The sequence below is a fragment of the Vombatus ursinus genome, unplaced genomic scaffold, assembly GCF_900497805.2.
Source record: "Vombatus ursinus unplaced genomic scaffold, bare-nosed wombat genome assembly UNPS02000582.1, whole genome shotgun sequence".
Classification (NCBI taxonomy): domain Eukaryota; kingdom Metazoa; phylum Chordata; class Mammalia; order Diprotodontia; family Vombatidae; genus Vombatus; species Vombatus ursinus.
The window spans coordinates 20,643,611-20,665,637 of NW_020940360.1; positions in this window are offsets into that span (position 1 = coordinate 20,643,611).

The following is a 22,027-nucleotide window of genomic DNA, read 5'->3' on the forward strand; positions in this document are numbered from 1 at the left end:
CTACTTAGGAAGTTATTGCAATAGTCCAGGCAAGAGATGATTAGGTCTTGAACCAGAGAGGTAATTTTGTGAATGGAATGAATAGAGTGGATAGATATAGAATAGAGTGGATGAATAGAGTGGATAGATATAGAATAGAGTGGGAGAGATATCTTGGTAAAAACACCAAGATTCAGGAACTGATTGGATTTCAGAGGGTTGATAATTTTGTGCTCTCCATTTAGAAAGTCCTGAGAATAAGGGAAGGAGGTAGCTACCCATCTGGTGTGATTCTGTCAAATGAGATAACATGCAAAGCCCTTTGCAAACTTAAAGGCGCTATGAAAATGGTTCATAATTATGTTATTATATTATATTATATTATATTATATTATATTATATTATATTATATTACATTACATTACATTACATTACATTACATTACATTACATTACATTACATTACATTACATTACATTACATTATATTATATTACATTACATTACATTACATTACATTACATTACATTACATTACATTATATTATATTATATTATATTATATTATATTATATTATATTATATTATATTATATTATATTATATATTTTATATGTTATATTAGTGTGTATTATACATTATTATATTATATACAGTATATTATTTATAATTAACATCAACAAAAATAACTATTTTTGAAATGGGCAAGAAAGAATCTCTGATACCTGGAATTCTACCACTGGGGATTCATTCTGTGATCACTTTGTTCTTGAAGGCTTTTCAATATTCCAGAATGTTCTATCAAAATGCAAATATCAGTGAGAAAGGAAATATGGGAGTGGACGACAATAAAGTTATAAAGCAGTTTGATTAGGACATGTGGGGTTCCAGGAGGGGGGAAAGAGGTTTATGAAAGGGATTTGGGGATGGTTCCAAAGTTCTATTTGTCAGCTAGAGAGTTCTTCCTTGGACCTGTCGTGCATGGCATGCATGCCTTTCCTTGGAATGCTCACCAAAAGATGAGAGATTTAAGGTTACAAGAGACCTTAGAGGCCATTTAGTTTAACTCTCCCTACTCCTTCACTTTAGAGATAAAGAAATCGAGGTAGTTTGGAGGGGCAGAGCCAAAATGGTGGAGAAAAGCAGGGACTTGCTTGGGCTCTCCCCCAAACTCTTCCAAATACCTGTAAAAAATGACTCTAAACAAATTCTAAAGAAGCAGAGCCCACAAAAAGACAGAGTGAAACAAATTTCCAGATCAAGACCATCTGGAAGGTCAATAAGAAAGGTCTGTTGCATTGAGAGAAGAAGCAGCACCAGTGCAAATCATGCCAGCATAGACCAGGCCCCAGCAAACCCAGAGCCAGCCTCTGGGGACTGAATCACTGGCAGCTATGGTGTTTTCCAGACTTTTAAACACCACAAACACCAAAGACAACTTAGAAGGTGAGTAGGAAAAGGCTGTTGGACCTAAGTGGGGGAGTAGCATGGTCCAGGCCCTGACCCCAGCACAATCCCAGGGCAGTGGTAGTAGAGGCGCTGTGACAGCTGCTTCAAAGCCCTAAGCCCACAGATGCTAAGGGGATCAAACAACTGATCAGATGGAGTTTAGAGGGATCTCTTCCCTGGCACTGAGGCAGGATTCTGTTGCTTTGCCCATACTTGAATCTGAGTCCCAGTGTTGGGTGGCAGTTCTGGGGCAAGGAGGAGAACTGGCACAGCAGAGCTTGTGGTAGTAGTGAAGAGGGGACTCTCCTCACAGTTCCAGGGAAGAAAAGAGTGCTTGTGGTCACTCACAGACCAGAGCACAGGCCAGGAGAGGGGTAAACACCTCTCTTTATACCAGACCAGCTTGGAAGAACTAAAAACTTACAGTTCCCTAGAAGTATCTCTGAAAATAGCTGCACAAAACCCCTGAAACTTGGGACAGTGTTCTCTCCGCACTGGAAGCAGAACCTTAACAAAGAGTTAAAAAGTTGAGTAATTGGCTAGGAACATGAGCAAACAGTGCAAAAAAACTCAAGACTACAGAATCTTACTTTGGTGACAAGGAAGATCAAAATATATAATTAAAAGACAACAAAGTCATAGCTCCTACATCCAAAGCCTCTAAGAAAAATATGAATTGTTCTCAGGCCATGGAAGAGCTCAAAAAGGATTTTGAAAATCAAGTAAGAGAAGTAGAGGAAGAATTGGGAAGAGAAATGGTAATGATACAAGAAAATCATGAAAAATGAGTCAATAGCTTGCTAAAGGGGACCCAAAAATGTACTGAAGAAAATAATACCTTAAAAATAGACTGGATCAAATGGCAAAAGAAATCCAAAAAGCCAATGAGGAGAAGAATGCCTTAAAAAGCAGAATTGGCCAAATGGAAAAGGAAGTCCAAAAGCTCACTAAAGAAAATAATTCCTTAAAAATTAGAATGGAGCAAATGGAAGCTAATGACTTTATGAGAAATCAAGAAATTACAAAACAAAACCAAAGGAATAGAAAAATAGAAGACAATGTGAAATATCTCACTGAAAAAACAACTAATCTGGAAAATGGATCCAGTAGAGATAATTGTAAAATCACTGGACTACCTGAAAGCCATGACCAAAAAAAGAGCCTAGACATCATCTTTCAAGAAATGATCAAGGAAAACTGTTTTGATATTCTAGAACCCTAGGGTAAAATAGAAATTGAAAGAATCCACCAATCACTTCTTGAAAGAGATCCCAAAATGAAAACTCTTGAAAATATAATAGCCAAATTCCAGTGTTCCCAGGTCAAGGGGAAAATATTGCAAGCAGTCAAAAAGAAACAATTCATGTATTGTGGAAACACAATCAGGATAACACAAGATTTAGCAGCTGCTACATTAACGGTTCTGAGGGCTTGGGAAATGATATTCCAGAGGTCAAAGGAGCTAGGATTACAACCAAGAAACATCTACTGAGCAAAACTGAGTGTAATCAATGAGGGGGAAAAATTGACATTCAATGCCATAAAGGGAATTTAATTTTAATGCATTCTTGAGACACCAGAGCTAAGTAGAAAAATTGACTTTCAAATACAAAGCTCAAGAGAAGCATGAAAAGGTAAACAGGAAAGAGAAATTATAAGGGACTTATTAAAGTTGAACTGTTTACATACCTACATGGACAAATTAAATTTATAACTCATGAGACCTTTATCAGTATTCTGATAGTTGGAGAGAATACATATACACAGAGGGCCCAGGGTGAGTTGAATATGAAGGGATGATATCTAAAAAATAAAATTAAGGGGTGAGAGAGAAATGTACCGGGAGAAGGCTAAAGGGAGAGGTAGAATAGGGTAAATTATCTCACATAAAAGAGGCAAGAAAAAGTTTTTGCAGTGGAGGGGAAAGGGAGGAGGTGAACCTTACCCTCAGCGGATTCGGCTTAAGGAGGGATTAATATATACACTCAGTTGGATATGGAAATCTGTCTTACCCTACAGGAAAGTAGGGGGGAAGGGGATAAGAGGGGGGTGATAGAATGGAAGGAAGATTGGGGGACGGGATAATCAGAAGCAAACACTTCTGAGGAGGGACAGGATCAAAGGAAAGAAAAGAATAAATGGGGGCGGGATAGGATGGAGGGAAATGTAGTTAGTCTTTCACAACATGACTATTATGAAAGTGTTTTTGCATGACTACACATGTATAACCTATATCAAATTGCTTGCCTTTTCGATGAGGATGAGTGGAAAGGGAGGAGGGAGAAAATTTAAAACTCAAAGTCTTAAAAAAGATTGTTAAAAATTGTTTTTACATGCAACTAGGAAATAAGATGCACAGGCAATGGGATATAGAAATCTATCTTACCCTACAGGAAAATAGAAGGAGAAGGGGAAAAAGAGAAGGGGAGTGATAGAAGGGAGGGCAGATTGGGGGAAGTGGTATTTAGAATGTATGTTGTCTTGGGGTGGGGGGAGGGCAGAAATGAGGAGAAAATTTGGGACTCAAAATCTTGTGGAAGTGAATGTTGAAAACTAAAAATAAATAATTTTTTAAAATGGAAATTGAAACTCAGTTTCCTTGAACCTCAGTTCAAGTGATAGGTTAAGTGACTTAACAAGGTCACCAAAATAATGTATGATAGAGGCAGAATTTGAACCAAGTCCTCTGATTCCAGAACTGGTTTTCTTTCAACAGTATTATGCTGACCCATAGCACTAGGAATTTGATGGGCCCTTAAAAGTTACCTAGTCCAACATTGTTGGGTTTTTTTTGTTTGTTTGTTAGTTTGTTTTAACTAATGAAGAGACTGAGGCCTGGGGAGGTAAAGCAACCTCTCCAAGCTCTACCATCACAGATAAGAAGTAGCTGCTACCGAGTACACTCTATGTGTAAAATTTTAGATGCTTATCAGATATTTTATCATAAATGAGAATATATATTGAACCTTTTTTTCTGGGCCATATGTCCTGTTTCCTCAATTATATTACAAAGTTCCTTGAGGGCAGGGCTTCTATCTTTTTTACTTTTTAATTTTAACTCTGCAGAAGAGAGGCTTTCAAATATTCAACCAACTGACTTGGATATTTGTTCTATCAATGGCGTATTGTTATACAGTGACAACACTGCATAGACTCAGATGAGAAAATTTTAGAGAAACAGCATCACTTGATCTCAGAGGTTGGCCCATGTTTTCTTTCTGAGAATATTATCCATAGGTAGAAGAGCAGTGTGAAATTCTATGGGAATCTACAAACCATGGTAAAGCATGCCAGGCATCTTAAAATAAAAGAACACTTATTTTTAAAATCAGGGGATCTGGCGGGGAATGAAGATACAGAGGCTCTGAAACTCTTCCACCAAAGCCTCTTCTTGTCCCTTACTAAGTAAAGCTCAGTAAACCAGAAGTGTTGTTTGTACAAAAGAGACAAATTGAAAAATAGGTCTTCTCATGCTTCAAAGCCAAGTGAATGTACTAGATCCATTGACCTCCTTACAGTTTCAAAAAGAAAAAGAAAAAAATAATCCTGTGAAAAATATCTGATTTCCTGGTTGAATGCAGAAAGGACCCGGTGATAGCTTAGACAATAGCCATTACTACTTTGATGGAATGAAACCCAAGACAACTCTCCTATGGTTTTGCCACACTTGGGTCACATCTATGACTACTACCTCTTTAATGATTGGTGACTAAATCTGGGGAATAGACTGGGAAATAGTTGTTGAAGAAACTTCCACCTTCTCTGTGGTTCATATAAAGTGAGCTGGCTGGCCCACTTATTCTGTCTCTTCAGTATTCCTGATTTGTGCTCTTCTTTGTATTCTTCTTGAGTACAGCAAGTGGCAGGGGGAAGAGAGTTCTCCCTCTCTCTCCCTCACCTCCTAGAGCAGTTAATGGCAATTTCCAAGAGAAACCCATGGTGAATGGGTTGCAAGTGATTAGCGAAATAGAATAATTCCTCATTCTCAAGATCCTGGTGACCTTCTGCTTTTTCGTTTCTTTTTCTGGCTACAGTTCAGGGTCTAGAGTTCTAGAAAATAGACCTTTCTCCTGCTCAACATATGTATTGAGGTCACATTTTGAAAGAGTGGTTTGAGTGTGAAAGAATTCACTTAGACCATCTCTGTAGCCAGCGGGAGCTTTATTACGTGAAGCAGCACGAGCCTCCTTAGCAAGAAAGCTAAATGAGAAGCTGATATGTGGAGGAGTTATGCTTATATAGAAGTTTCAGAATGATGAGGTAGTTTTAGAGGTTTTTCATGAGGGTTAAAGATTAAAGACAGGACAAGACATAGGATGGAGACAAGGGGAATTATTTATGGTTTAAGGATTGAAGGGCAGGGAAGGAGGACACAGGTTAAAAATTAAAGAACAAGGGGCAGGTAGGTGGCACAGTGGATACAGCACCAGCCCTGGCTTCAGGAGGACCCGAGTTCAAATCCTGCCTCAGACACATATTGCTTACTAGCTGTGTGACCCTGGGCAAATCACTTAACCCCATTGCCTAACCAAATTTTAAAAAAATTATTAAAAAAATTTAAAGGACAAGGGGAACACAAGATAAGGGACGCAAAAGCAATTCTTTTGGTACAGGTTCAAGTTAAGGGGGAGAGAGGACTTTAGAATGCCTTCAAGTTACAGAATAAGCTACGGGGTTTCACAAAGTAGTGGAAAAGCGACCCTCAATCTTTTTAATCCTTAGGGCACTATTTGTCTCCACATCATATGGAAGCACCTAAGTGGCAGAAACCAACATGTACTTGGAAGTATTCTGGGAAGAGAAATCCCAAGTGGGAACTTTCTGGCCTCCAAAGGAAAAGGTTTTACTAATTGGAGAAAAATGATGTCTGCTAATATAGCTCCTGAAATCAGAAAACTGCAAAAATCATGGGAAAGACAGATGTTATTGCCTCTGCCACCTCTTCCTACTGTTGCCATACGTTGTTCAGGCACTGTAAGTTCAGTGGGAAGCAGATCACCTGTTCAGGAGTCCCCAGATTATATTAACTTTTATTGAAAGGAAAAGTCTTTATGTGGGCTTTCACTCTGATTAAAGAAGCAAAATTCAGGACAAAGAGAATTAAAGGAAGTTTGTCTTAAGTATGTCAAGATAGCAGCGTGTTGACAGGCTGATCACTGAAGATAGCTTCGAGGTGGGGGCAGCTTTTATTGGTAACTTTAAAGACAATTAATATAGGTCCACCTCAGCAAAAGAGTTTGGGCCTTTGTATCTCAGTTCCTCCCCAACGTAGCAAGAACATGACAATTTGAAGGTAGGGATACTTCGCAGGTAGATGTGCATGACAAAGAGCAGGTAATGCAAAAAGCTCCAGACTCCACATTGCCTTACTCAAACAGTGCCTCCCCCAATAGTGATTGTGAAGCAGCACCAGGAACCAAGGGTCACTGAGTCAACATAACTTTCAATATTTTCTAGGGAGAAGAAGAATCTAGTGTTATTTGAATGCTTTATATGATTTTTTTTTTTAAATCTCTGCATGGGATTCTTTGATCCTTTTAAATGTTATGAATCTGCTGTGGGACTGAATAAATAAAAATTGCCTCATGCTCAATAAGTGCACATTTGGACAAACTTACACATGAGTAGTACCACGAGTATATTTTGAGATTTTCCTGGAGTATTCCAGGTGCAGACAATAAACAACAGACACTGACCCTCTTTGTATCAGTTGCCTAGTATCAAAATCTTTCCTGTATACCAAGAGTCTTGGGTGAGGTTGGGAGAGGGGAGGGAATGGAGAGGAATGGGTCATGGATTAATTGTTTCTTTGTTTCATCTCATTGCTCAAGAGCAGTTTTAGGAATAATCAGGGTAATGGATGAAGACGGGAACATGAGCAGGAAGGATAGAGCCTCTCATTCATTAAATGCTTATAAGTATTCATAAATCTATAGGATCTAATTAGTTGTGATTCAGGAAAGGGATGTTGGCATCATTTGCCAACTGTTTCTTAAACATATTAGGCCAATATGCAGCTAAAGCCCCACAGGCCATTGGTTGTGTAACACTATCAGGATAGGGATCAGAAATAAAGCAAAAGATATCATTTATGCCCATAAAATGATGGCACATGTTCATGAGCAGCTGAAAGTTACAGGGAACAATAATTTTGTTCAGAATAAGGAAGCACCTTCTAACAAGAGTATCTGACAATTCAGTGGGTTGTCTCATGCAATTGTAATGATTATGTAAGCATATATTGCATTATGGATTATTGAATGTTTCCATATCTATTGTGTCTTATATTACTCTCTGCCCAGTTCTTCAAGGCATATGTTGATGTCTCTATCTAATAGGTAAGGAAACTGAGGCCCAGATAAGGTTATTTGCATGTACTTCACATTCACAGAGCTTTTAAGAGGTAAAGTTGGAATCCCAACCCAATTTTTTTACTCCAAGATGTGCACTCTTTTGACTCAAAATACTATATGAATTGTTGGCCACCATACATGAAGGAAAATTAACAGACTTAGGAAAAATCAGGAGAAAGACAACTAAAATGATCAGGGGATAGAGAAGCTTCCAAAAGAGGCAAAATTAAAAAGGGTAGAATTCTTCATTTTGAAAAGAGCAAGGCTGAAAAGGGACCAGAGCAAAACCTATAAAAATAACAATCAAGGATATGCATAGGGTAAATCCAGACTTGAAGGCATGCATGGTAAAGGAAATTAACCTATCATGATCTTATTTCAAAGGAGTGGAACCATACAGGAAAAATTGATCCTGCATTCTGAGATAACATTCTGATCTATGTGAAGAAAATCTAAAAAGACAGAGGAAATTCATATCAAGATAGTTTCAAGGGAACAATTTCCTTATATCATCATAACAAATGCCCACTACATTTTAGGATAGAAAACAGCACTTTAAAAAATGTCACCAAAATCTGCTTTAATCAAGCATCTACAAGGCCTTACAGATGGTTTTTTTCATCTCACAATGATTGAAATATCACATCTCATTTGTTATTTATGATGATGTTAGAATTTGCATTTAGTTCAATTCAAGTATATCAAGTAAAGTTAGTCAAAAAGCATTTATTAAACATTTACTAGATACCAGACACTGTGATAAGCTCTGGAGATACAAAGACAACATTGTAACAGTCCCTGTCTTCAAGAAGCTTACATTCTACTTGGAGAAAATAACATGCACACAGACAAGTAAATACAAATTATATAAAAGGTAAACACAGTAATTTTTTTTTGGTGGAGAGAGCACTAGTAAATGGGAAGATCAGGAAAGGTCTTGTGAAAGAGGTGACTTCTGAGCTGAACCTTGAGGTGAATTAGGGATTCCAAGAAACAGAAGGCCCATGCAAAAGCACAGAGGAAGGACATGATTGATTGAAACACAGAGTACGTGAAGATGAATATGATGAAAGAAGTTTAGAAAGATAGATAGTAAGCATGTTGTTAAAGGCTTTCAGTACCAGGGGAGTTTGTATTTTGTCCTAGAGACAATAAGAAAAGACAGGAACTTCTTGAGCAGTAGATGGGGGGATGGGCACCATGATCAGATATATGATTTATGAGTATTAGTTTAGGAGTTATGTCGATGATGGATTGAAGAGGGAAGAGGCTAGAGTCAAAGAAACTAATTAGGAGGTTAATGAAACAATCTAGGATAGAGGTGATGAAGCCCTTGATTCAAAAACATGATGATGACCCTGTGAATTTAAAGGACAGATGGGACAGATGTTGAGAAGGTAGACTCAACAGGATGTAGCAACTTATTGGACATGGGGATGGGTATGGAAGAGGGAAGAGTGAAGTATAGCTGAGAGACTGGAAAACTGGGAAACTGCAAAGCTTGACATTTATTGTATATGTTAGAATAGATTCAGAGGAAGAAACGGAAAAAGACAGACACAGTCATCCCTTCCACATCACAGATTTCCGCATTGTGGTTGTGATATATTGTATGTCAGCATAAGAGATTAAATGGGAATTTTGGGGGAGTTGTGCAGAGGCCACAGATGACATGCGAAAGCCAGCAGATGATAAAGAAAAGATTTAGAAACTCAGAAATGCAATAAAATGTATGTATAGTATTATATAATATCAACAGTTTATCTTTTAATGATATAATATTATAGACTTCTTCTCTAGTAAGAAAGAGGGGCCAAAAACATTTATGTGCATTTTCCAGATCATGGGGGTTGCCGTGCCCCTAACCTCTGTGATGTGGAAGAGATAACAGAAAGAAAGAAAGAAAGAAAGAAAGAAAGAAAGAAAGAAAGAAAGAAAAAGCATAGATTAAGCACTTACTATGTGCCAGGCATTGTATTGAGGATTCTGTCCTCAAGAAGCTTATATTTTAAGGAACTAAAAAAAAAAGAACACTGAGTTATTAAAAGGAAGGGGTAAGAGGAGGAGATTGCAGGAAGTTGTATGGAGGCCTGGAACCCAGCCAAAAGAAAAATACAGAATCTCACCTATCAGAGTCAGACAACCAAGGTTTCCAAGTTTATAGCAGGGAGGAGATGAAAAAAGAGTAGATTCTGGTGAGGAAATTATTGAGAATTATTCACAAATATTGCTGTTATCCTAGAAAGTAAATCTATTCAGAACACCTGTATTTTTTGCAGCCTATCTGCCCACACTTGGCCTACTGCCAAATGCAGAAATCAGGCTTTCGGGTTACCTTTTAAACAGCTGTGAGAAGTGAAGGTTAGGGCCTTTCCATTTAAAACACAAATACAAGCATTGTGTGCATGAGTTCCAACTGACTTTTTCCAAAAGTATCCCTAAGTGGTTCTGCAGCTAATGAAATGACTTAAAACTGTCAGAATATTTTTCAAGTTTATTCTTACACAGAAAGTGACTTTAAGAGTATAGCATTCAGAATCAGTGTCTCTGGTCACAGAGGAGACTTTTGCAAGGTCATACCCTTTTTTCTTCTTTTTCTGCTAAGGCCTGGTTGGAATGTAGCAACATCCCATTGATTCATAAAATCAATTGACCTTGGCCCCCATTTATCCCAGGCCCCTCCACTTCTTAGAAAGTTGTTTTTCTCTTTGTTGTTTTTAAAGAACTCTGGAAGGTCATGGTTGAAGAATCTGCAAATGCTGAAAATGTTCTTTGTGTCAGCAGCCTATATAATGAGAGACTGAATGTTTTTATTATAGACATTAGCTGGTGATTTTACTTTGCTCACAGTGCTAGATTAATGCATCTGCCCACACTATCTACTCAGAAACTACCACGCTTTTGAGTAACAGGGCATAAAACCATCTCTATAAATAGTTTTCCTTAGATCACCCTGAGCCTGGACCCATTCCCTACCAGATAATAAGTGATGTTAATCTTTTGATTCCTTTCTCTCCTTCGTGGATTACATCGTATTTTAAATCAGACATAAACAAAATCTTGCAGGAAACATAATTAGAAATGAAATTGCTCCAAAGAACCTTTGTCTCTGGAAAAAGAAAAAAAAACAGCAACCTTTTTCACCCTCCATGATATGCAGGGACATATCTAGTCTAATGATCAGCTGTCACCAAGTAATTGAATACCCCAGAGCTTGAAGTGCCAGAGAGTCTATGCATTTTCATTCCTGTTGTTTTTCCTGTTCATAAATAGAGGGGTAAAATAGACCTGCATGACACAAAATTGTTGCTTTTGATGAGATGCTACCCATATTTCTAGTGATCATTGGCTGAGTTGATATGTTGCTCATTTTAGCATTCCAGAGATGTAGTGGTAGTAATCACATTGTAGGATTGTGGAAATGAACTGTGTCTTCTGCGTCTGTATTTTAAAATTGTGATTATCTGAAAATATTGTTACAAACCAAAACAAGTACGTGGGGTTCACCAAGGGATCGAAGAGATCAGTGAATCCAGAAATTGTTATCCCAGCCCACCCCAACCCAAAAAAATGAAATAACCATCATCTTCCCATTTATTTTCCCCTTGATTATGGAATCTCACAGTCCTTTGTCCCATCTTATGGTCAGGCAAAGATGAAACATATAAGTTATTACATCATAGAAATACTTCAACAAATTTTATGGATGCATATTGGATGGGAGCTTTCACTTGGAGTTTGAACAATGAAGGGTTTTTAGAGTTCCTTCCTCGGGCTATAGTCTTCCCTTGTCCTCCATGGACCTCATGGAAGACACGATCAACAATATACTTTCAAGTAAGCAATCCTGAGTATAGCAAAAAAAATGATTTTATTAAGGATAAGAGGATAACAACAATAATGATTATAATATCTCACATTTGCCTATCACTTTATAGTCCACAAAGTACTTTCCTCACAATAATCCTAAGGAATAGCTTGGCTAAATGTCACTAACCTTATGTTATAGATGAGGAAAATGAAGCTCTGAGAGATTAAGCTATTTGCCCAAAGTCACGCAGCTGGCAAGGAGTTCAGGGATTTGGAGTTGTCTTTTGTCTCCAAATCCAGGGCTCCCTCTATATGCCATACTGCTTCTCAAATAAATCTTAGGGATCTTTTGAGTCTCTGCCTAGTCATCCAAATCCAGCTTGTTTCCAGCCTATGTCCTCATTTATTTCCCTTGCTGGCCAGGTCTAGTGCTCATAACTCCCCAAGGAAGTAATTCTTATATGGTCCACAATTCTGTCTTCTTTCTCAGTTTGAGGTCAGTACCTGATTAACTCTCCTGGTTCCCTGTACAACAGGAATCTAGCAGTTGCAGTTTCTATCAAAAGGTCCCAATGTGTTTATTCCTCTCTGTTTTAATATCTATCCTCTGCTTTACCCTGATTGCCAAATTCCCTTGATCCAAACAATAATAATGATTTACTTAATTGTTTAAGGCTTGCAAAACACTTTACATATCATCTCATTCGATATTCATAACAGCCTTGCTGAGTTAGTTACTATTATTATCCTTATTTTACAGATGACAAAACTGAGTTTGAGAGAATTCTTGATTTGCCCAAGCCTCTTGACTCTAGCCAACATTCTATCCTATTACTACTTAATTTGTCACTTCTGATTCTTTCAGGTTCAAGGACAGCTACCCATGACCAAATTGGCATGTAAAAACAGAATCATTACCTACATAAACGGCTATCCAAGAGGAAAGAATATCAGATTTGAATGGCAGAGACCCCAAATTCCAGTCTTGAGTCTTCCCTATTTACGTGAGTCACTTCATTCTGGCTAAGTTTCCTCATCTTGAAAATGGGGAGTTTGGACTAAATGATCATTATGTTCCTTAACAGTTTCTTGATTAAAGGTAGTGTAATACAGTGAAAAGGGCACTGGATTTGGAGTGAGAGGATCTGAATGTAAATCCTGATTCCATAATCTACTACCTGTATGACCTGAGACATATCACTTAGCTTCTCTGTGCTGCAGGTCCCCCATCTGTAAAATGAAGCACAATGGATTAGATGACTTGTGAGGACCCCCCAGGTCTAAATCTCTGATCTTATGATATATAGGTAGGCATGTGTTTATGATGGTGGTACTGGTGGAGGAGGCAGGAAGGAGAATAGTGGAAAGAGAATTGAATTTGGAATCAGAAGATATTGGCTTGAATTCCAGGTCTGCTACTTATTTATCTGTGAAATCTTGTTCAAGCTACTTTAGGTTTTGTCCCTCAGTTTCCTCATTTGTAAATGAGATTAAAATACCTTAACACCTATCAGTCAGGACTGTTGTGGGGCAAATATGACATATATGTAAAGTGCTCTGCAAACTTAATTGTGTTACATGAATATTGGTCATTATCATTATCATCATCATTATCATTATTAATTCACTTAGTTGGCTTTGTAGGTTCTATAGCTCAATTCAATTAGTACACAGGAATCTGTGACTAGAAATACCTGGGGAATGTTATCAAAAATAATGCTATTCTTCTGTTTGAACTGTGTCCAGAGTATCATCCATTGTATGGGTGTACCCCTTTAGTGAACATGTTTCCCTGTTTTAGGCTTCACTTGATCTGAATGCTCAGAGAGGTCACTGATGTTTCATTATCATCATCACTGCATCTTTCACACCATCTTTAAATATTTCAACACATGCATAGAAGAAACCTTGTTTATAGAAAGCCTCTAAGGTCAAAGGTTTTTAAAGCATCCACAAGTCTCTTAGTCAATTGTATGACTAATGATAATGGAGCAAGCAAAGGATTTTAAAGCAAATGGTATGTGCTTAGGTGTCTATGGCAATAATAAACAGCTGACATTCATATAGCACTTTAAGGTTGGTAAAGAATTTTACGTATGTTATTTCACTTGAATCTCACAACAACAACCCTAGAAGTAAGACGTTACAATTAAAATTTTTACAAGTGAGGAAACTGAGGTTCAGAGAGGAAAACTGACTTAACTATGGTCACATGGCTAGTAAAGTGATAGGAATTAAACCTAAGGTCCACAACACCAAATCCAGCATTCTATTCATTATAGTAATTCACTTAAGCTTCCTGGGTTTCAATTTCCCTCATTTGTAAATTGAAAGGGTTGGGCTAGGTGACTTCTAGGGTTTTTGTTTACAACTCTAATCATGATCTAATGATCTCTAGGGTCCTTGCCACCTCTGTGTTTTATTATCCTTATGTGGTCAATGCAGAACATTGTATACTTGTTCCTTTTACATGTTTTCACCAAGGATATCCTTGATATAAGTAAGCATAGACTATACTCAAAACATTTGATGGAGACAAAGGACATAGGCAAATGTTTTGGTACTTAAAAATATCTTCTTGATTGCCTTTAAAAATAAAGGCAACATCTATATTCATTTCCATCATTTTGAATCCTTCTTTTCTCTTAGAAATCTTGAAAATTGAATCTTGAGGGCCTTTAAAATTATGTTGCCTCCAACCCAGATTTATTCTACAGTTTATTAATACAGGTGCAGAGGCTCTTTAATTTGATTGTCTTGAAAGGCACTGCTATTTTCTCACAGAGTACACTGGGCACTGAGGTGTAGAGTCAAATATATCTACACTTTCTGCACTGATGAGAATAGATCATCATAAAAATATCAGTACATTTCAGTTTGACAGCTCTTATTCTCCTTCTGGCTTTACTTACATGTAACCACTTTGTCAGAAGCTCCTTTCTGACATAAAGGTACTGGAGCACTGAGAATGCTTCTTTCCTTTGGTTCAATTTCCCGTAAAAGGTGAAGCCTGGGAATATCAGTGGTTTTCCATCAGGTGCCTTGCAAGCATTTGGGCTAACAAGGTATCAAACAAAATTGATTTTATTTACATAATAAAACAGAGAAATTTTCATTTGAGCCAATAAAGATGCAAGGTCAAGACACACTCTCTCTTTCTTTCTCTCTCTCTCTCTCCCTCCCTCTCATCTCCTCTCTTTCTATAGATAGATATATATGTTTATAAATTTATATATATATATATATGTGTGTGTGTGTGTGTGTGTGTATTGTGTATATTGTTTTCTTGACTTTCCTTATTTCACTTGGTATCAGTTCATGTACATCTTCCCATGATTGTCTGTATTCATCATACACAGCATTTCTTTTTTTTTAATTTTTGAAATGATGCTCAACATCATAGCATGAATTGATGGAAGTATCATCACTTAGGTCGTATTTTAGCTTCTGTTTCTTTCACAGAAGAGATGAATATATTTCTTTTTTGTTTTTGGGGTTTTTTTTAGGCAATTGGAGTTAAGTGACTTGCCCAGGGTCACACAGCTACTAAGTGTCAACTGTTTGGTCTGAGGCAGGCACATCATTTCTTATAGCAAAGTAATATTCCACTTCATTCATATACTATAATTTGTTTAGCCATTCCCCAATTGATGGACATGTACTTTATTTCCAATCTTTGCTAACCAAAATGTCTGGGCCATCACCAGTCATCTTGACTCTTGTCTTGTCACTAGATTCTGATGACTTTGGAAGAAAGAGTGAGACCGATGACTTTGTGCAGTTCTACCTCACTTAAATCCAATTCACGTGCAAGTCAGTACATCACTCTCATTATGTCATTGGTCTTCTTTGAGAATGAAGGACACACAACATCATAAAAACTGCTGCTATGAATATGTTGGTGTATATGGAAAGTTTCTTCTTATCAATAGCTCCTTTTGAAATCTTTGGTTCAAAGGTATTGACATCTTAGTCACTTTATTTTTATGATTCCAAATTGCTTTCCAAAATGGTTGTACTATTTTACAGCTCCATCAACAATGTATTAAGAGTGTCTATCCTTCCACAGACCTTTGATATTGAATACTGATATTTTTTGCCCTCTCTGCCAATTTGCAGTATGATTTAGCCTACTTAGCTTTCACACCAGATATAAATTTTCTTCAATATGTTGTGAGGAGATAATATTCTGATAAAATCCTGATAATATTCCATTATCCTACTTCATAATGTTTTAGAAATGAGCTTAATCTTGCAAGTAGCATTGCCTTTTGCTCTCACGTCTCTCTGCTTAGCAAGAAGATCAAGTGTCTACTAGCTAAGGGAGCTTCTGGATCCTGTCAACTTCTTCACTGTATCATCTACTCTTTATCCTTTCTCCTCATTTAGTAATCACTTTGACTTTTGCTCCAAATAGTCAATATGTAATTGCAGACAGTTCATCATGAAATGACTGTTATATACACAGTCAGTTGTTTCTTGTCTGTTAAGACATAGTTTGATTTTTTTATGATGCTGTTATTAAGATACTCTCCCTTTTCAGCATCTTTTCTTTAATAAAATATATTTATGATGCACAACCATGAAATTTCAGAGTAGTCTATTAACCTCTTTCATTTCATGATCCTGATCATGATCTTTTTTACATTGTAAAATAAAAACTCTTTGAGGGCAGAGTCTGATTTTTGTGGATTGATTGAAATTTTTTCTACCCTACCCTATTTCTATCTAAATAATGAAGTCACTTCATATCAAGATATATCTCGACTTAGTTTAGAGCAGAGGTTCTTGACTTGGAGTTTATAATCATTTTCAAACAATATTTTTTTAATTTTTTTTTTATTTTTAGGCAATTGGGGTTAAGTGACTTGCCCATGGTCACACAGCTAGTAAGCATCAAGTGTTTGGTCTGAGGCCAGATTTGAACTCAGGTCATCCTGATGGTAGGGTCGGTGCTCTATCCACTGCGCCACCTAGCTGCCCCCAAACAATATTTTGATAACTATATTTAATATGGTGTCATTTGTAATCCTATGTATTACTCATTTGTTTTTTTTTTTCCTTAGAAAGGCTCCATAGGATTCCTCAGACTACCAGAGGGGTCCATGTCATAAAAAGTTTAGGAACCCCTAGTTTAGAGCAATGTTGTCAAGCTTAAATAGGAATGGAGTTCACTAAACCATTCATAAGGATCTTTGTAGGTACATATTCACTTAGAAAACCTTATATTAGCATTATTTATGTTCTATTTTTTTTTTTTGTTAAATATTTCTCACTTATATTTTAGTCTGTTTGGGATAACACTTGTGAGTGAAAGCCCAAAGCACTTATATCTTTAGTTCAGAGGATCTTATCAAGTTCTTCATGGACTTTTTCTACTTTTTCAACCTCTGCAACAGATGCTGGGACACTGCAATTTTTTTATTTCATAGTGAGTTATTTGTTTACTCTAATTGTGAGCATTGAAAAGTGAATGACTGTGTCCCATGAAATGATGTTTTTTTCTGCCTTTGATCACAAATAAAACTAACTCTTCCAACTATTTTACTTAGGTCTTCAAGGAGAACATGTGAGCCATACTTCTATTTAGCTACAACATCTTTATGCCTTCTGTTTCTACTTATATCAAGGATATCAGCATGCATGTGATTCAGATTCTTCAACATTGCCTCAACTCATTGACCTTTGGACAAATATAATACATTAAAATAACAATAATTAAATTCATGTTTAAAGATGAAGAGCTTATAATTCTTAGCACATTCTGTCCCAATTATTTCTATCATTATTTTAGAAAGAGCATATCACACAGAGCTAAAAGCTATTTCATATTATGGGTGTGTATGTATTTCATAGGTTACATGGCCAAACAATTCATCACATCATGGCCAATCCTCTGGTGATAAGCTATTATGAATTTAGCTAGGCTGGTCCCTAGACAGCAGGCACAGTGTGTCATTGTATCTGTAGACAGAACCCTTCTAGTTTGGTGAGCCTTCCAGAGTTTGTGTTACATTAGCAAAGCCTCTAAGCCAATATTTCTTTCATGCTATAGTGAAGGATTGGAGTAAAATTGTACTATAAGTAGAGTTTACCAAACCAGTTTGATCACCAACTCCCCCAGTGTAGACAGAAATAGGACCATAAGCCCAAGAGCCCCAAGGATAGCCTTGTGCCCCAGAATACCTCACCTGCATCCAGCCTAGTCTTTGTAGCCATCATAAAAAAGCAACTGTTGTAGAGAAGGGAGCCACCACCCCAACCAACACCAATATCAACTGCTGACCATCTGTCACTAATAAGCAAGTAAGTCCAATGACCCTGGAAACAGAAACACTGACCAAACCAATGTGTTTAGCCTGTCTTCAGTAGCCTTAGTCCAAACTCAACTTGAAAACTTCCTTTGCAGATATTGTGGCCCCTGCATCCTCAGAAGCCACAATTTTTAAAGACTTGGAAAAAAAAGTACTCACTACCAAAGTGTGTATATGTATGTGTGTGGGTATGTATGTATAGATAGATAAGTAGATAGACGCAAAAATATATAGATGTATTAATAGATAGAGATATGTATATACTTGTAAGCACTTGGGCCAACAAGACATCAAAGAGAATTGGTTTTATTAACATAAAACACATAAAGAAATTTTCCTTTGAGTCAGCAGAGAGCCAAGAAGATCCGAGATACTCTCTCTCTCTCTCTGTGTGTATATATATATATATATGTATATATATGTATATGTATATGTATATATGTATATATGTGTAACTATATATACATATATACACACATACACACATAGTATGTATATGTATACAAAATCTATCATATATATATATATATGTGTGTATGATAGAACAGTACCATTGAGGAAATTTGTTTTGCTTGACTATATTTTTACAAGGATTTTTTCCCTTTTTTTTCCCCACTGCAATGAGTGTGGGAAGGAGAGAATATAGATTTGTTGAATTTGGTTCAAGGTTCTTGAACTGTTTGTAAAACTAGACTATTCCTTTCAAGTAAAGTGAAGTGATATTTAGATGACCTCATCAATTGATTACTCTCATACTCCCCAAACACAGATTCATACAGAAGTAATAAGGAATAGGTTTAAATCCTCATTTATTCAAACTGATGGCCACATCTCTTCTCACAGGCTCATATACAGTCTCTTCCCCAGATCCTGGGTCCATCAGTTTCTTCCTGGACTTTCTTGTTTCTCTTTTTGTCTGTTGAGGACTTAGAAATGTTCCATCTCAGAAATCATGGTTGTTGAAACTTCATTTTCATAGATTCAAATGTAATTCCAGGGATTGGATTCATATCTAAACATCTCAATTACTATAACAACTACACATATTTGTGTGGTTCAGGTATGCCTCTGAACCTGCCCTGAACTTCACCCCAGGAGTCTCACAGAAGCCAGGTCCAATGACCAACTCTGAGTGATTCCACACTTCCAGACTCTACACCAGCTACATGCTCAGGAGTCCATCTCTGAGTCCATTCATAAACACATACTAATGTTCATGAAGACTCCACTGACCTCCTAAAAATATCCAGTGGTCCTCCCTGGTCTACAGTTACGAGAGTGTGGGATGTTCAAAGTGCACTAGCGCCTCTGGTGTGAGGGCTTGTCAAGTCCTTGTCAGGGCTGCTCATCCACCCACCACCCAACTCTTACTTGTGGGTCCAAGAAACTGTAGCATGTGCAGCAGCCACACTCTGGTAAAACCATCTTGGCAGATGGGCTAAACCAAGTTGAGGGTAACCAACAGACATCAAATTCTTCAGCGAGTTAAGGGGATGTTTAACCCCAAGCATGTGAAAACTTTCCCCTGTGGAATGGGCAGATGAGAACAATTTGTTCCAACAGTCATGAAGACAGCCAAAGCAGGCTCTATGGAGTACTTAGAGCCTGGTCAGACATCAAAGACACCAAGGTCATCCACTGCATCCCAGCCCATCACCCATCATCCTGACTTTTGTCCTGCCCCTGGACTTTGACGACTGGAAGAAAGAGTGAGGCTGACAACTTTGTACAACTCTGCCTCACGTAAATCCAATTCACACTCAAGTCAAGACATCACCCTTATAATGTCATTGGTCCTCTGAAAATGAAGGGCAAACAACAATATTTACAAACATGCCCAATAACTTACAATTCTCTCAGATATGCCCATTTATTCACAGTTGGTACTGCTCAAAACTTCTACTGAGATCATATCAATGTTACATTACCCTCCTTATATTCTACAGATTCAGAATAATGAAGTTTCTGACATTACTCCCCGAATCCCATGGAGCACTTTATACTTCCATTATCAACATGAGAGAAAGATTTTGACATTTCTTTTATATGACCTAATAGCCAGGGGTAGGTATAGCAATTACTCATGTTACTTCAGCTTTGTCCATAGTTGTAACTTCTCAACTTAGGCAGTGACTATTTCAGTTTGCATCTTTGCGTCTCCAGCACCTAGCACAGTGTTAGGCACCCAAGCAGTCTTTAACAAGTGCTTTTTGCATTGAATTAAATTGTACCCTCACATCTCTTCATTTCATTTTTCCTAGTCAGGAAGCTGTAATTTCACTAAAATTTAAAGCAAAACCAAGTTTTCTGGAGCCCCCAACATGATTCTCCCCATTACATAGATTCAGAATTAAATTTGAAATCAGTTGATGTTTTGGGAATCTGTGGCACAGTTGAGAAATTATGTTAGTCATTAATTTCCTGTGACTACCTTGGGAGGGAGGGGGAAGAGGGTGTTATTCTCTATTAGTCATCATCTCTCCAAAAAAAAAATAAGGCTGTTATTGTCACCTCTTAACATTTTTCTTTAAAGAGTAAATGATTTTATGTTTTGCAAAATTTGAGAATGTCTTTTATTTCAAATACTCTGATCATTTTATCTGTGTTTGAAGCTTCTTTGAAAGTAAAATGGGGAGTCCCATAATTGCTGGTTCTAAATTTAGCAACAAAGAATCCTTTATGTATAGAAAGCGTACCATTCTTGTGAATGTGACTGGAGTCTTAAGTGAGACTGGAAATCAGTTTACCACTATCTACTCTTTTCTCTTCCTTTCCTTTCTTGTCTTTCCAGTCCAACGCTTTTTTAGGCAGACAGTTTTGTGCTTGTCTTTGCATTCCCAGCAGGTAGTACTGTGCCTGGTACTTAGTAGGTGCTTAATAAATATTTTTCAAATTGAATTGACTTGAATCTTTTAAGGGTAAATGGAAAGTCAACTCTAAGGCAAAATCTACTTGGCCACATAATGGAAGAGGGATATGTAATCCTCTAGTGAATTTGGATTGTGTCCCCAAAATGTCTGTATAATTCAAGCAAAAGGATGGGCTCAGCACATGAACAGAGGTTCGTATCTTATGGCCTTGTATTGCCACATTGTCACTATAAACTTTTCTTGATGTGGTTTCATTTTCATTTCAACATTTCAAAATTGTGAAGACATCTTTTCAGACTTTCCCTTACATGATCTCTAAATCATTATGATTTGATGGTAGAGGTCCCACTGATGAAAATGAGCCTTATTGCAAATTATTATGAAAAGGAAGGGAGGAAATTATTGGCACTATTCTAAATTTTTCAGATGTAAATATCTTTTTTATTTCAATAGATTTAATTTTACCATAGAAATGGATTCATTATATGAAATGTGCAGGAAATACCTGAAATAACACAATCTTTTTTTGTGTTTGTTTGGAAAGAGAAAGGCATATTATGACCAATAGGTCAGACAAAATTAAAAGAGAAAGACTTACATTAATGTTCAATTTTTTATACTACATAAAAAATCATTCTTTCCGTGGCAAAATATATCTCTACTTTTAAGAAGCTGTGCACTGAGTTACTAAGACAAATGAACAACAAAATACAATCTCATTTTGTATGGCAGGCATTAGGCTACATTCAAAAGCTACATCTATTTTAGATGCAGATGTGGAGCTTCAGATCTGACTCAATCAGAAAAGGTCACCAAGCCCAAATGAGACATGAAAATATATAAAGCCCCTGTACGTGTTCATTTGAAGAGTTTTCAATTTTAATTCTCTTTTGTGTTTTCCATTTCCCTGAACAGCTGGAGATGTGTGTGAGAGAGTGAAATGTTTGTTTATTTTCCTATTTATTTATCATTCATTTGTATGTTTGTTTGTTGAGTGCATATATATATCCTTTGCCACACAAATACTACTAGAAATGCTTATGAAGCAAGTCAGTTCAGATCGCTAATTTTTTTAGAGTACAACCAGAATCTCTCATTATAACATAGTAAAAGAATATCATGCACTTGATTACTAGTAGAATTAGTCAGCTAAAAAAGCAATATATGACAAGATGGCCCTTTCAGCCAATATCCAGGAAAGTAGCTCCTGTGGAGAAGGAGTCAGTCATCCTTACTGTCAACCAATTGCCACACAT